General features: G+C 28.6%; 1 long non-coding RNA gene across 1 annotated transcript in view; it reads right to left on the bottom strand.

Moving 5' to 3' along the window:
* Positions 1 to 6,009: 6,009 nt before the first annotated feature.
* The window catches only part of LOC135954875 (uncharacterized), a 35,946-nt gene continuing 24,102 nt past the window's right edge, over positions 6,010 to 17,853 (bottom strand). Inside the window, exon 3 of the long non-coding RNA XR_010576271.1 lies at positions 6,010 to 6,351. This is a non-coding gene — a long non-coding RNA (uncharacterized LOC135954875). The remainder of the gene's footprint in view (positions 6,352 to 17,853) is intronic.

Here is a 17,853-nt window from a genome sequence, read left to right on the forward strand (position 1 = left end):
TTTTAGTGATAGCTAAGTAATGACTTATTTATAAGTGGTTGTGATAACATAGTGTTAAAATAATTAATTAAAATGCTATTGTGTATGTAGTTAAGTGCCAGAATATTAACATTTTATTTCATTACTAGGTTATGTGGTGTAGTTTTAATACTAAACCAATCATTAACATTTTAATCAAGAGAAAATGTTTTGTGGTTGACAAGAAACAAAGTTGTATTAAAGAATTCTATCTTGCTTAACATTCCAAAGATAATTATTTAATTTATGGTCTTAAGAATTAATATTTCAATTAAATAAATTAACAACAAATTACTGTAAGTGAAACAATTACACTATGCTGCAAAATAAAATAAAAATTTGCATACTCGTCAAGAGTATTAGTGAAGGTTGTAGGCCTGCTTGAGTATTTTGTCAACGTGTTTTTAAAATTGTAAAAATAGCTGCCACAGATAAAAAAGTTTGCTAGAATAAAGGGGACAGATAGTGCAGTGATTGATTTCTCCGGGATTTTTTTATTAAGGAGTAAATTGGCACCTTTTATGCACTGTGGCATGTGCTGACCAAATTTTAAGGCAGCAGCTTAAAATCGACTGAGGAGTAGAAAAATGTTTCGAATTGTAAAGAATTAAAATTAAAAAAATTAATTTCGAATAATATTTATATTTTCAAGTCGATTTAAGCTGTCAAATTGTCGGCAGAAGCTTTAAAAATGGCAGCGGCTATGATCAGCAGTCTTTCAATCGTTCAGCGCAGATCTCTGGCAATATGTGACGTGACTAACCTAAACAAACTTTTTCTGTTTTGGACTTTTTCTGTTACTGGATTAAAATTAACACTTACGTCACCAAATTTGTTTAAAATTCATTAAAACATTTTCTACTTTTTGCTAAAGTCATTTATTGACCGATTTTAAATTCTAAAAAGGCTTTGAAATAGCCAACACTGAAGAACTTTTATTTTTTTTTTAAATTTTCGGAAAATCTGACTCATTTTGAATAAAATAAACTATTTTTCACTTGATTTGTTTGCCAAAGTTAATGTAATTTTTGAGCAGGGAATTTTGACATAAAATCGATGTATTTAATTTGTTCGATTTGATTTTTTTTCAAAAAAAGCTCGTAAATCAATAATCAAGAAACTTATGATAATGAAATTTAACATTTTCATCACGCCCACTTTCAATATTTGAAAAATTGGGCGTGGCAAAAAATTTAAAAGTAAGCTAAAGGTTAGTTCTAAAGTGAATAATAGGTTGTGGGTTGTAAAAAACAGCGAAAGTATTAAATCAAAGTACATCAATTGTTTAGAAATTTTAAATCTCTATTCACATAGATAGATAGCATAAACAAAGTTTTCATAACATTTATAAAATATGTAATGTTAATTTAAAACAAAACTATGAAATTAATTGGCTACCAAAATGAAAAAAATCAGGAAAAAAATTTAAACATTTTTATATTAATACATAACTATCATTAAACTTTCCAAACCTAAATATAAACGTAAAATATAAAAAAGATCAACCCATGACATAAACAAATTAAATAGTCTGATTAAATTTCCATAAAAACTAAATCCTTTTTGTTTAACCTTAATTTAAAAAATCATTAACTCATTCAAGACTTTCACTGCCATCCTCGTTCACAGACCAACAGACTAACGAGCAATCAACTTCGATTGAATTGCCACTACATAGTTAGTATGTACCTACATATACATATTGCGAAATTGAAATTTCAAATGTTTCCCACTGTTTTTATGTTTAACCAACGATGTTGTATTTTAAACCAAAACAACAACTGCAACAAACAAAATTATAAACTTTTTTGATTCTTCATTTTCTCACACAAAACATTGATGGTGAGAAAATCTATTATTTACTATTAATATTAAAATAATAAAAATGAAGCAAACAACAAAAAAAAACTGAAACAAAATATGTAACTATATTAAATAAAATATATTATGGTCATTGCATAAAAAAACAGCAACAATAAAGTCACACACAAACTGAAATGACATGACATAAAAACACGTCACGTTTGCGGGAAACAGCCAACCACTAACAACAATGGCAGCGGCTAATGCAGCCAGAGCACAGTGCATCATCACATAATTAAATATAAAACCAAGAAATTATATCGGGTCCTTAAGAATCCTAATAAAGGCTCAGTGATAGTTTAGTAAACAAAATATTCAAGAATAAATTATTAATGCAGCAATATTTTTGGTGGAAAACTATTTTTATTGCAGAAAGAGTATTCACTAACAAAAAATAGCATTTCTCTGCTATAATTTTGTATACTTTTGCTTTATTTTCGCCACAAAAACCACTGTGCATCAGTAGCAGCGCTAATAATACAGAGGATATCAATGCAAATAAAAACCAACCATAACCTTAAATAACAAACAAAAGAAGTTACGACAACAACAACAACAATGGCAACAAAAATACAAAAATAAAAGCTGCAATATTTATAGCAAAAACAATACACCACACATTCACACACGGGAGAGCACTTATATTTCTATGTATGTGTGTTCGTTTAAATATTTTAATATAAAAACCACCGAACGAATCAACGATTGAACGAACGAACAAAACATATTGTTCGTATTGAAAAATGTGTGGACGACAACAACAGCTACTATATGGACACAAGTTTTTTTGTTTGTATTTGTTGTTCTTGTTGTTTTTTTATACATGGGAAAAGCTTGAATGCAAAAAGAAGAAATGTTCTAGGCACAATTAATACGAGGGTTACTACTCTATCTATGCTTCGAAATATATTTATTAACTAGGGGTGTAGATATGTCTAGCTATGCGAGTGTAATTACATTAAAGGGTTTTTTTTACTTGGTTTTTAGATAATTGAATTTGTAAGAAGTCATTATTGGACAGATTTTTATAGAAAAGTGTATTAACTTAACAGTTTTCTACAGCAAAGTGTCATTATTGGACAGTTTTGTATAGCAAAGTGCCATTATGGGACAGACTTCTATAGAAAAGTGTCATTATTGGTCAAGTTTCTATAGAAAAGTGTCTTTACTGGACAGTTTTCTATAGAAAAGTGTCTTTACTGGACAGTCTATAGAAAAGTGTCTTTACTGGACAGTTTTCTATAGAAAAGTGTCTTTACTGGACAGTTTTCTATAGAAAAGTGTCTTTACTGGACAGTTTTCTATAGAAAAGTGTCTTTACTGGACTGTTTTCTATAGAAAAGTGTCTTTACTGGACTGTTTTCTATAGAAAAGTGTCTTTACTGCACAGTTTTCTATAGAAAAGTGTCTTTACTGGACAGTTTTCTATAGAAAAGTGTCTTTACTGGACAGTTTTCTATAGAAAAGTGTCTTTACTGGACTGTTTTCTATAGAAAAGTGTCTTTACTGGACTGTTTTCTATAAAAAAGTGCCTTTACTGGACAGTTTTCTATAGAAAAGTGCCTTTACTGGACAGTTTTCTATAGAAAAGTGCCTTTACTGGACAGTTTTCTATAGAAAAGTGTCTTTACTGGACAGTTTTCTATAGAAAAGTGCCTTTACTGGACAGTTTTCTATAGAAAAGTGTCCTTACTGGACAGTATTCTATAGAAAAGTGTCTTTACTGGACAGTTTTCTATAGAAAAGTGTCTTTACTGGACAGTTTTCTATAGAAAAGTGTCTTTACTGGACAGTTTTCTATAGAAAAGTGTCTTTACTGGACAGTTTTCTATAGGAAAGTGTCTTTACTGGACAGTTTTCTATAGAAAAGTGTCTTTACTGGACAGTTTTCTATAGAAAAGTGTCTTTACTGGACAGTTTTCTATAGAAAAGTGTCTTTACTGGACAGTTTTCTATAGAAAAGTGTCTTTACTGGACAGTATTCTATAGAAAAGTGTCTTTACTGGACAATTTTCTATAAAAAAGTGTCTTTACTGGACAATTTTCTATAAAAAAGTGTCTTTACTGGACAGTTTTCTATAGAAAAGTGTCTTTACTGGACAGTTTTCTATAGAAAAGTGTCTTTACTGGACAGTATTCTATAGAAAAGTGTCTTTACTGGACAGTTTTCTATAGAAAAGTGTCTTTACTGGACAGTTTTCTATAGAAAAGTGTCTTTACTGGACAGTTTTCTATAGAAAAGTGTCTTTACTGGACAGTTTTCTATAGAAAAGTGTCTTTACTGGACAGTTTTCTATAGAAAAGTGTCTTTACTGGACAGTTTTCTATAGAAAAGTGTCTTTACTGGACAGTTTTCTATAGAAAAGTGTCTTTACTGGACAGTTTTCTATAGAAAAGTGTCTTTACTGGACAGTTTTCTATAGAAAAGTGTCTTTACTGGACAGTTTTCTATAGAAAAGTGTCTTTACTGGACAGTTTTCTATAGAAAAGTGTCTTTACTGGACAGTTTTCTATAGAAAAGTGTCTTTACTGGACAGTTTTCTATAGAAAAGTGTCTTTCTTAGACAGTTTTCTATAGAAAAGTGTCTTTCTTAGACAGTTTTCTATAGAAAAGTGTCTTTCTTAGACAGTTTTCTATAGAAAAGTGTCTTTCTTAGACAGTTTTCTATAGAAAAGTGTCTTTCTTAGACAGTTTTCTATAGAAAAGTGTCTTTACTGGACAGTTTTCTATAGAAAAGAGTCTTTACTGGACAGTTTTCTATAGAAAAGTGTCTTTACTGGACAGTTTTCTATAGAAAAGTGTCTTTACTGGACAGTTTTCTATAGAAAAGTGTCTTTACTGGACAGTTTTCTATAGAAAAGTGTCTTTGCTGGACAGTTTTCTATAGAAAAGTGTCTTTGCTGGACAGTTTTCTATAGAAAAGTGTCTTTACTGGACAGTTTTCTATAGAAAAGTATGGTACCCAATTTTCCTGCTGATCCCAAACTGTTTGAAATGGCGTTTTGATTAGCTCCCAATGATTTTGCAAACTCTTGTTGAGTGTGACAACAATATTCAAACTGAACTTAACAAGCCATCTTTACACAGAAAAAATTATATTTCAATTCAAACATTTAAAATTTAATTTTAGTTTTTGTGAAAATTTCAAAAAAATCTATATTTGGGGATTTTTGGGGACATTTTTAATTTTGGTTGGGGACAGTGATAAAAAGTACCTGGCATCCCTGCTGGAGGCTCCTCATAATCGAAAGTTATACAGAGACTGTTGTAATTGAATTGCTTTCTGCTTATTACAATTGACCATTAGAATAGAACTTTTTTAAAAAATGTCCATATAAAAACATTACAAATCTATATGTAATTTATATAAACTTACTTCTATATAGTAATCATGTGTCATAAATTTCATATTTTATTTTGTCATTTAAAAACCAACTGCAACTACAATAATAACAAAAAGTACAAGACCAACAGCAACTGCTTTAGTATCTATTCATATTTGTACAACATTCACTTTTAACCCACAAACATTTTGTTTTAAAATAAATGTAGATATATCGCTCTGCTCAAGTATGTGCGTGCGTTTGCGCGCTGCAAAAAAAAATAAAAATAAAGTAACTCCCCGGAAATTTGTCTGTTCTTTTTTAAATTAAAAGTTGTACGAGTCTTGACAGTAAGTTCTCCACTTAAAGTCTTAACAAGTTTGTGTGTTTTTTTTTATTATTTTGTTTCTTTTTTTTCTATTTTGTTAAATTTAATTGCATGCAAATAACAATATTTAAATAATTATTTAAAAATGCAAATTAGTTTTTTTTTTGTTCACTTTGAATATTCTCTATACATTTATTTTGTTTCTTTGGTTTAGAGTGTGTTTTTTAGTGGAAAAAACAGCAAAACCGTTATCGATGGCGTTAATTTAAAAGCAATTATAATATTTACTTACACACACACACATATGTATGTATTCATGATATGTACGAGGGTTGTTTGTAATTACTCAATTGTAAACAGCTATCGATTGAATAGAACTGACTTGGAACTAGTTACGTGATTGGTCCTTCGGACTTAGAGACCGGTTTAGGTCAAATAAAATATGATTTTTTTAGATATTTCTTGCTGCCCTCGTATTTAAAACATTTAAGCACCAACAATTAAACAGACATTTTAATACGAATAAAACAAGTATACAACTGGCAACTGCCAACTAAGAACAAACTTGATTCTTTTAACTGATAATTAAAATAATTATGAAAATGTCAAATGTATATTTGCAGAAATAAATGCATCTAATAGAATGTTAAAAGAAACTGCAAGAAGTAGCTGGCAAGACAAAGAACAAAAGTCACTCAACTTAATGGGAGAAATAAAAGGTCAAATTTCAGAAAAACTTTGAAATTTATAGCAACAAATTATAAAGCAAGTTAAATGTAATGATTCGAAACTCACCATTTAATGACGGAGTATAAATTCTGCAAAGAAATAAGAAAAAGTATTAGTTTTATTAAATTCACAAACTACCTATAAATGAAATAGAGGAAAATATAAAATTCTATACAATATAAAGCAGTCTAATACACTTTTCTAGAGCAAACTGTTAAAAAAATGCATTTATTGGACAGTTTTCCATACAAAAGTTTTCCATTTCTTAGACAGTTTACTACAGAAAAGTGTCTTTATTGGAGAGACTTTTTCTGTAGGAAAGTGTCTTTATTGGAGAGTTTTCCGTAGAAAGGTGTCTTCATTGAGAGTTTTCTATAGAAAATTGTCTTTCTTAGACAGTTTTCTATAGAAAAGTGTCTTTCTTAGACAGTTTCCTATAGAAAAGTGTCTTTCTTAGACAGTTTCCTATAGAAAAGTGTCTTTCTTAGACAGTTTCCTATAGAAAAGTGTCTTTCTTAGACAGTTTCCTATAGAAAAGTGTCTTTCTTAGACAGTTTCCTATAGAAAAGTGTCTTTCTTAGACAGTTTCCTATAGAAAAGTGTCTTTCTTAGACAGTTTCCTATAGAAAAGTGTCTTTCTTAGACAGTTTTCTATAGAAAAGTGTCTTTCTTAGACAGTTTTCTATAGAAAAGTGTCTTTCTTAGACAGTTTTCTATAGAAAATTGTCTTTCTTAGACAGTTTTCTATAGAAAATTGTCTTTCTTAGACAGTTTTCTATAGAAAATTGTCTTTCTTAGACAGTTTTCTATAGAAAATTGTCTTTCTTAGACAGTTTTCTATAGAAAATTGTCTTTCTTAGACAGTTTTCTATAGAAAATTGTCTTTCTTAGACAGTTTTCTATAGAAAATTGTCTTTCTTAGACAGTTTTCTATAGAAAATTGTCTTTCTTAGACAGTTTTCTATAGAAAATTGTCTTTCTTAGACAGTTTTCTATAGAAAATTGTCTTTCTTAGACAGTTTTCTATAGAAAATTGTCTTTCTTAGACAGTTTTCTATAGAAAATTGTCTTTCTTAGACAGTTTTCTATAGAAAATTGTCTTTCTTAGACAGTTTTCTATAGAAAATTGTCTTTCTTAGACAGTTTTCTATAGAAAATTGTCTTTCTTAGACAGTTTTCTATAGAAAATTGTCTTTCTTAGACAGTTTTCTATAGAAAATTGTCTTTCTTAGACAGTTTTCTATAGAAAATTGTCTTTCTTAGACAGTTTTCTATAGAAAATTGTCTTTCTTAGACAGTTTTCTATAGAAAATTGTCTTTCTTAGACAGTTTTCTATAGAAAATTGTCTTTCTTAGACAGTTTTCTATAGAAAATTGAAAATTGAAAAATAAGCAATCAGTTTCAAAGCCAGACGTCGCCAAATTACTTTAATTATCCAATTTTATTTCCCTTATTGTTACTGAAAAAATTTTATCGATAATAAAGAATTTCACAATTGTTTATGGATAAGTAAGTACTTAAATACAAGTAAATACTTAATATTAAATTTATTTTTTGTTTTAATATCTCAATCTTTATTTGAAATCATTATTTCAATATCATCATGATCAGCATGCAACCTCCTTCCCTCTTCGCTCTCTACTCAAGATCATTGAAAACATTTGAATTTAATTTACGTTCAAGTGTTAATTCAAAGGTTACTCTGTTTGTTTTAATGCAAAAATTTTTGTTAATTTTTCGTTTAATAAAATAATTTTGTAGATAATTTGTTATTTTGGCTTCTTCTCAGATTTTGTTTTTAAATTAATTTGATTGTTTTACTAAATTTGTTTGGCTGTATTTTGTTGAACATGGCTTATGAGTTGAAATGTATGTGTGTTTTGTTTTAACTTTTGAAATACAGATTTTAAGCTGAAACTAATTGGAACCGGATTTAATTTATACAATGAACCAGTTTTTTTATTTTTTTTTTTTTTCAAAAAAACTCTTTTTTATATATATTTGTATATACAAATATATACATTTTATAATCTCTTAAAAACGTTTTAAAAAGTATTTTCCCCCTCTTTTTATTTTTTCAAAATCTTGAAAATTAAAGTAAAAATTTATTTTTATGTTGATTTGTTTGGTTAATTATTCATTAGCGTTATTTTTATTATTTTGGATACTTAATTTGGTTATTTTGAAAGCAATCATTAAAAAAAAGGTAAAAGTTGGTTTCATTAATTTGCTAAAACATGGCTAACATTTTTAAATAAAGGCTTATAAAAATATTAATGTAGTTGCAAATCAGAAGAAGAGTAGACAATTTTGTGGATAACACTATATTTATTTTAGAGAATTCGTAAAATCTGTAGAAATTTTTCTATGGAAAACTGACTAAAAAAAACATTTTTCTATAGAAAACTGTATATGAAAGACGCTTTTAAATAGAAAAATGTGTAAGAAAGACGATTTTCTTTTGAAAGCTTGCTAAGAAAGAAACCTTTCTATAGAAAACTGTCTAAGAAAGACGTTTTTCTACAGAAAACTGTCTAAGAAAGACGCTTTTCTACAGAAAACTGTTTAAGAAAAACGCTTTTCTATAGATAACTGTCCAAGAAAAACGCTTTTCTATAGAAAACTGTCTAAGAAAGACAGTTTTCTATAGAAAACTCTCCAACAAAGATTTTTTTCTATAGAAAACTCTCCACTAAAGACACCTTTCTATAGAAAACTCTCCAATAAATTCACTTTTCTATAGAAAACTGTATATGAAAGACGCTTTTAAATAGAAAACTCTATATGAAAGACGCATTTCAATAGAAAACTGTGTAAGAAAAACGCTTTTGTTTTGAAACCTTTCTACGAAAGACACTTTTCTATAGAAAGCTTTCTAAGAAAGACGTTTTTATACAGAAAACTGTGTAAGAAAGACGTTTTCTATAGCAAACTCTCCAACAAAGATTTTTTCTATAGAAAACTCTCCACTAAAGACACCTTTCTATAGAAAACTCTTCAATTAATTCACTTTTCTATAGAAAACTATACAATAAAGAAATTTTCTATAGAGAACTCTCCAATTAAGAGACTTTTCTATAGAAAACTCTCCAGCAAAGACACTTTTCCATAGAAAACCATCCAATAGAAAACTCACGAATAAAGACACTTTTTTATAGAAAATTCTCCAATAAAAAAACTTTTCTATAGAAAACTATTCAATGAAGACACTTTTCTATAGAACTATCCAATAAAAACACTTTTCTATAGAAAAATCTATAGAAAAAGACACTTTTGTAAAGAAAACTCTCCAATAAAGAAACTTTAGAAATCTACACAATAAATAAACTTTTGTATAGAAAACTCGCCAATAAAAACACTTCTATAGAAAACTATCCAATGAAGACATTTTTCTATAGAAACTATCCCAAAAAAACACTTTTCTATAGAAAAATCTCCAAGAAAGACATTTTTCTTTAGAAAACTCTCTAATAAATAAACTTTTCTATAGAAAACTCATGAATAAAAACACTTTTATATAGAAAACTCTCCAATAAAGAAACTTTTCTTTAGAAAACAATACAATAAAGACACTTTTCTATAGAAAACTCTCCAATAATGACACTTTTCTATAGAAAACTAGTTAATAAAGACTCTTTTTATAGTAAACTTTCCAATAAAGTCACTTTTCTATAGAAACTATCCAAAAAAAGTCACCTTACTATAGAAAACTCTCCAATAAAGACACTTTTCTATAGAAAACTCACGTAGAAAGCCACGTTTTTATAGAAAACTCACCAATAAAGACACTTTTCTATAGAAAACTCTCCAATGATGACACTTTTCTATAGAAAACTATCCTATGCAGATAATTTTGACACGTTTCTATAGAAAACTCTCCAATATTGACACTTTTCTATAGAAAACTCTCCAATATTGACACTTTTCTATAGAAAACTCACCAAGAAAGACACATTTTTATAGAAAACTCACCAATAAAGACACTTTTCTATAGAAAACTCTCCAATAAAGACACTTTTCTATAGGAAGCTATTCAATAAATATACTTTTATATGGAAAACTCTCCAATAAAGACTGTTTTCTATAGAAAGCTGTCCAATATTGACACTTTTCTATAGAAAACTCTCTAATAAAGACACTTTTCTATATAAAACTCTACAATACAGAAACTTTTCTATAGAAAACTATCCTATGCAGATAATTTTGACACGTTTCTATAGAAAACTCTCCAATATTGACACTTTTCTATAGAAAACTCTCCAATATTGACACTTTTCTATAGAAAACTCACCAAGAAAGACACATTTTTATAGAAAACTCACCAATAAAGACACTTTTCTATAGAAAACTCTCCAATAAAGACACTTTTCTATAGGAAGCTATTCAATAAATACACTTTTATATGGAAAACTCTCCAATAAAGACTGTTTTCTATAGAAAGCTGTCCAATATTGACACTTTTCTATAGAAAACTCTCTAATAAAGACACTTTTCTATATAAAACTCTACAATACAGAAACTTTTCTATAGAAAACTATTTAATAAAGCCAGAAAAATTTTGTTACTTTGGCCCATTGTGTAGTCGTGTGTTTGACTTTTTTGTTATAAATGTTTTGTTTTCATTTTCTTCTTGACCTTTAAGGCGCTTGCTAAATTTTTTTTATATATTTTTTTATAATTCTTTTTTACTCATAGTTTATTTATATTTTAAACTTAATTCATTTATTTTAAATACTTTTATGTTTTATTTGTTGACGTTGTCTATATAAATCTAGCTTTAACACAATTGATGACCGTTAAATGCTGATTTAAAAAGGGGGATTTAAAATTTGAAGTTGTTTATTTTTTTGTGAGTTTTTAAGTTTATATACTGACTTTAAGATTAAAGATTTGTTGGAGATCATAAATTATTTTAATGTTCTTTTGTTAAAAATTTATAAAAATATACACATTTTTTTTGCAAACTCAAGAAACGTGCCAAAAAATTTTACGTGTCTCTTTTATGAAACGTTTAAAGTAAGAAAGTCTGTGTAATTAGAATTACTTAATTATTTTGTTTAAAAAATAAGGAATTAAACGGAACAAAGTAAACACAATTAAATAGAATATTAAGATTTTAATTAAGACATAAAAACATAACGTAAGCTTAAAGTGAAAATGAGCTAAATCCAATTAGTGGGAAATAATGAAAAAAAAATTCATTAATATACTTATTTCAAAAATATTTAAATCTAAATATATATTAGAAGGATTTTAATCTTGGTTGCTTAATTTGTAAAAAAGGGACTTAGCGCTTTTCTCTTCTAAAACACTTCAAATCTTGCATTTATGTTAAAGCAGACATTTCAAATCTCTGGCTTGTCATAATGACATTTTAATAGTTGAAATGCTTTAAAAATTTGAGTTTAAAAACAGATGTTGAAAAACAAATTGGAAAAAAAGATGGGAATTTTGGCAGATTAAAAAAAACAACAGAATCCAATAAAGGTTCAGTTAAATCTCGTCACGTTTATGCAACATGCAGCAATAAGAATATGCCACAACAGTGTGAGTATGTTTTTTATTAGCCAAAACACACACACACGGATTAATGAATTCTTGTAACAAAACAAAACAACAAGTTACGAGTATTAAGAATGAAAGTGAGACTCTTAACATGAAATAAGAAAATTCTACCTGCCACACAATTCTCGCCCATACCTAAATGAATGAAAGATGAACCTTTTCTTTACCTTCAACACACACAATTTAGGTCATAGTTAGTAAAGATGTTAAAGATAGTATATAAACTAATTGCAATACTAAAACTAGTATCACTTACTCCCACGAGTTAAAAGAGAAACAACATTAAACAAACCAAAAAAAAACTCTTAATAAAACCAAAAAAAAACTAAAGATGTCTACTCCTGCCAACAAACCCACTGTCACCTATACACTATTCATGCATCGTGAAGAATTGAAGAGACATAAGACCCGCTATCTGCCTCTGAATAAAGCCAAAAAAGCCTTAACCAACGAATTGATATCGAAGAACGTGCGCAATTTCAGATACCAGAACTTGAAATCCATTATTACCCTAAAGCTGCTGTTCAAGAAGAAGTTGAAGAAGGAAATTGCACGCATGGAGAAATTGCAAACTTTGGGCATTGAGAATCCGAATCCAAATGCTGAGTCTACAGAATTATAAATTTTGATTCACAATTGTATTTTATGTATAGCTTATGATTTATATTAAATCATGTATAATTTGTTTATTAAATAAACTTTAAATTAAAATTTAAATCATACAAATATTTTTTTATTTATTTTTTATTAATATTGAAAGTAATTTAAGTTTCCATCATTGGTAAATTAAAGGAAATTTTATTTAAATTTAGATATTCGTTTCATAAAACAAAAATGAAAATAAGTTTAATGGAAAAAATTCTAATTCATTTCAAATTCAAACAGTGTTTTTACATTTTTGATGTTTCAAAACGTTTCGTTTTAAAAAAATACAATTTCCAAAGAAGTTACTTTGGAACTCAATTTGATTTATAGTTCTTTATTACATAGAAATCTAAAGCTTCTTTTTTAAGCAAATAAAGCCTTCACAAAATAATATGAAAATCTTATTGAAAAAAAAAATATTTCTTTAAGAATTATATTGGGAGTATGACTTTAAAATGCTACACAGAGAAATCAGATTCGTGATAGCAACCGAATTTGTTGCCAATCGAATGATTCTGTTGCACACATAGAATTTTTCAGTTCTAACAACAGATAAAGAAGAATTTCAGTTGAGGCAACCAAACTTCAGTTGCCCCTTCCAAAATATTGTAGCTACAACTGTAAAATTCGGTCGCTAAAACAAAATCATTCGATTGGCAACAAATTGGGTTGCTATAACGAATCTGTTTTCTCTGTGTATTTTTGTTTTATTAATAAATTACTAGCATGAAACATCTTAACTTACCAAATTATTTGATTATCAAATCGTCCTATTCCATCTGACTTCTATTTAATTTAATTTTTCTAGGTCCATTATTATAGAAAATTCAAAAAGTACCTTAAACCCCAACTTGTGGGTTCTTATGTGTTTATGTTCATTGGTGAAGAGAATACAAAAAGTACTATTCGAATAATGAAAAGGTAGCAATAGTCTCCCCCTTGAATTTTTATTTTTTTAAGACCATATAATACTTAATTTCATATTTATATTTCCATTATTACAGAAAATTAAAAAAGTACCAATAAAAGAAAGAAAAAGTACCTATTGTTCAGTTCTCACATTTTGGTACCTAAATATTATCCCATATTTCTAACTCTAACTTCAGTCAGATACATATAAGCTAACTTTAATGTCGATAATTTTTTTAATTTAAAAATACTCCATTTTGCCAAAAAAAAATTTGTGCTACAGACATGTATCAAACGATTGAAATCTGTTTACTCGAGTTCCAAATAACACTTTGTTAGTTAATTTTTGTATGAATCCAGGAATAAATATTAAAAAAATTTGGAAAATTCGTTTAATAATATCAAATAAAACATATTTTCCCGTTTTTACCCTAATTTTGGTACCTTTTCTATCCCCTTGCTGTGGTATAATTTTATTCAAATAAATTTCTTTATCGTGGTGGGAGCTCATAACAAAATATTCATATGTCTATGTCAATTTATAGAAAACCAGATATTATTAAACCAGATTAACTTAAGGGTTTGAATTTCCAAAAAGTACCAAATTCATATTTGTTATTTTTTTGATAGGTAAATAATACGAATTAAAATTTGTTTATATTTTTATTGGTTTAAAATATAAATAGGTTGCCAAAAAAAAGTACCAAAATACAGTTTTTACCCGTTTTCTCTCATAGAAGATTCGAATTTCGAAAAAGTACCAAAAACATGTCAGCTATTTTTTTTAAATGGAGTAACATGCAATTTCAAGTTTTTTTGTATCTTTATTAGTTTTGAAGATATAATGTTACCGAATTTACCCGTTCTTCCCCTTTTTTCCCCAAAACGTTCGAATTTCAAAAATCCTTTCATAGTGGATTGTTTTTGGGAGGGAGGAACGCACAATTAAAATTTCATATTTCTAGTTTCAGTGGTTTGGGCTATCCGTCAGTAACGTTTCTCTTTTATATCTATAGATCGGTTTCTTCGAAAAATTGCTATTGAATATAAACCGGTTTCGATTTCGGTTTTTAATAATAACCGGTTAATCGGTTTTTTTGATAAAACTAGTTTTATTAATTAAACTAATAGTTATTTAAATGAAAACAGTTCATGGAAAAACATAGCAAAAGAAAAATCAGATCATATAATTATGATAAAAAAAGGGATTCTAATAACAAAAAATTATTAATTCTAATTACTTTTTAACCTTCACAAGGTCTTCGGGTCAAATTTGACCCATTTTGAAATAAATTTTTTTTCCAAAACTGAGTGGTTTTGATATTATATTAATTTTATTTAATTTCAAAAACAAATTGGCATAAAAAATATCTATAAAACTTTTTACATTTAAGGTCTTTGGGTCATATTTGGCCTAGACCACAAATCGTTTGTTAAGCACAATTAAGTTAAATGTTTCAAGAGCTGCTGAACATTATACTTTTTGGAAACTGCGATTGCCTTAGTTAGATAACAAAGCTATTTTTCTTATCCTTCATAAGGTCTTCGGATCAAACTTGGCCCATTTTGAAATTAAAATTGAATTTTTTCAAAAGGTGAGTGGTTGATATTTTTTGACTTTTATTTAATTTCCAATGTCAAAAACTACCGAAACCGACTTGACCAAAAAAACCGGTTATTTAAAACCGGGTCGATCACCCTAATAAATATGCAGAGTGTTATCAAACTCAACAAGAGCTTGCAGAATAATTGGAAGCTACTCAAGCAGCAATTTTAAAACGTTTACGAGCAGCAGAATTCATCCAAAAGCAGGGAAGTTGGGTACAATACGAATTGAAGCTGAGAGACCTTGGAACACGATTTTGCATGTCTGAATATTGTGCCATAAAATTCACAGAATCACTATTTGCAATGAAAAATGGATCCATTACGATTATCCGAAGCGTAAGAGATCGTAAGTGAAGCCCGACCAACCAGCCGAATCGACACCAAAGTCAAATATCCACGGCGCTAAGGGAATTCTCTATATTTGGTTCTATCTTATGAGCTGCTGAAATTTCAGCAGACCATCACAGGGAACCTGTATCCAATGCAGCTGATTCGTTTGAAGCGATCATTGGCCGAAAAACGTCCAGAATATGAGGCTAGACATGAAACCGTAATATGACAACGCTCTGTCGCATGTTGCAATACCTGTTAAAAAGTATTTAGAATGAAGTGGTTGGGAAGTATTGCCTCGCCCTCCTTATAGTGCAGACCTTGCCCCGTCCTACTACTATTTGTTTCGATCGGTGCAGAATCTATATGTTGCTAGAAATGTGGGAAAGGGTCACAGCTAACAATAGCAAATGATGTGAATAAATTTTTATTGTACAAATGTTTCAAAATAAAAGCTAAAAATTTGAGAAACTCCGCATTTTTTAGTCATACAGCCAATATATTTAAGAACTGAATATTTTGTGATTTTTTATGAGATGAGCAACTTTAACGGGTCGAGCACCAAAGTTTTTAAACCACTGTGCGACACAAGAGAAGCTTTACTCAATCCGATCTCCTTACACTTAACACCGCCTAAATCCGACCGAAAATGGAATACAAATCTCATGTATCGTGTTTCCTTCCCCATACAAGAAAAGTCGATTGCAATTATCACAGAAGGGTATCCAATTCTAAAGATTAATTAGAGCAATGACTTGCATTTCCTTCTTCCATCGATACTACAATTTAATGTATTCAGAGAAGGCAGGCATATATATAATTTTGTTATTCCGTTTGTAATTTCTGCAGTTTTTATTTGCGACCCCACAAAGTATATATATTCTGGATCGTTATAGATAACGGAGTCGATATAGCCATGTCCATCTGTCCGTCTGTGTGTTGAAATCAACTTTCCGAAGCCCCCAAATAACTTACACACACGATTCATACATCAATATCTCAAAATCTTGCTATTTAAAATCGAGAAAATCGGCCCACAAATGGCTGAGATATAAGGAAAAAACCAGGACAACCTCGATACTGGTTCTCTCTTACTTTCTAGATGATCGCACTTTTTTAAAGATATACATTTTTCAGAAGAACTCATTTATTTGTGGTCGATTGGCCTGTTCTTTTATACTATTCCATGTCCACAAAATTACTCCCTCTATCTTTCCATAACTTGAATCATAATATAAACATAATTTATTTTATGAATAAGGGATAACCTCCATTACTAATTCAACGTATATTTAAAAGTTTTCTTTGCTTCTTTTGCTGGTCTGTTCTATTTTTAGGGTAACCAACTTACCCTAATCAAGTAACTCTGAGTGTTTAAACCCCCCAAAAAAATGCATTTCTTTCAAGCTTTCACTTATAAATTTGTTGTGTTTATTTTTGGTGGATCTTCTTCATGTCTCTCTTCCACTTTTACATCATCATCATCATTATTGGTGTTTTCTTGTGTCTTCTTTAAGTTCTTTCTCCTCACAAAATTTGAATTTTTTTCTTTAGCTTAAATTTGTGTGTGTTTTGTTGGCTGTGAAGTGATAATGAACTTTTAAGAACATGAGTTTTCTTTTATTTATTTAAAATTATTCAAATTTAAAATTCTCTATTTTAGGTTTGCTTGTCGGGGTAATACAAATAAATACAAAAAAAAAACAAGACTGCAAACAGTGGGTCTTCATTCTTTTGGCCATTGAGTAAGATTATTGTTGGGTCATTATTACAACTCCACTCCACCTCACCTCTCTAAACTCTAAACAACTGGTAAACAACATATCTGTGTTAGTGGTTGTTGCTTTTATTATTGTATTAAATTTAATTGTTAATATATTTGTTGAATGTTTGTATATTTTCTTTTGTTTATCATTGTTAAGAAAATTTACATATTTTGGATTTTTTTCTGTAGATTTGTTTGATTGGTAAAGATGTTCTGATGATTGTCTTTAATTCTGACCATTGTAGTAGTCGAAGAGCAGCTTTTAAAGACAAAAGAAATTTAAATTGTATTGTTTTTGCTTAATGAATATTAGCTTTCATGTAGATATATTTTGAATTAAGTGAGTACATAATTTACATTCACTTAATTTGTAACACTTGGATTTGATAAGCTGGAGATATTTTGAATTTTTTCGATTTCAAATAAGTTTTGAATGAAATACTAATTGGAAGTTATTAGCATAGATAAACACACATATATTGGAAACTCTACTCAAAGACCTAACTCAGTTGTGAAAAACCTAAGTCATGAGAATGTATTATTGTATGTTATTACCATAGAGAAACTAGAAAAATACTCAAACAAAAAAATTAATCAATATCTCCTCACCACTTAGGTTTTTAGCAACTGAGTTAGGTCTTTGAAAGGAGAGTTTCCGCTCTATGTGTATTTATCTATGAATATTACAGTCACAATTTCTTTTTAAATTTTAGTAAAATTTTAATATTTTGTTATTAAATTAATGAAATATTTATTTAGAGAAATTAG

Source organism: Calliphora vicina, chromosome 3 (assembly GCF_958450345.1).
Source record: "Calliphora vicina chromosome 3, idCalVici1.1, whole genome shotgun sequence".
In the NCBI taxonomy this organism is placed as follows: Eukaryota; Metazoa; Arthropoda; class Insecta; order Diptera; family Calliphoridae; genus Calliphora; species Calliphora vicina.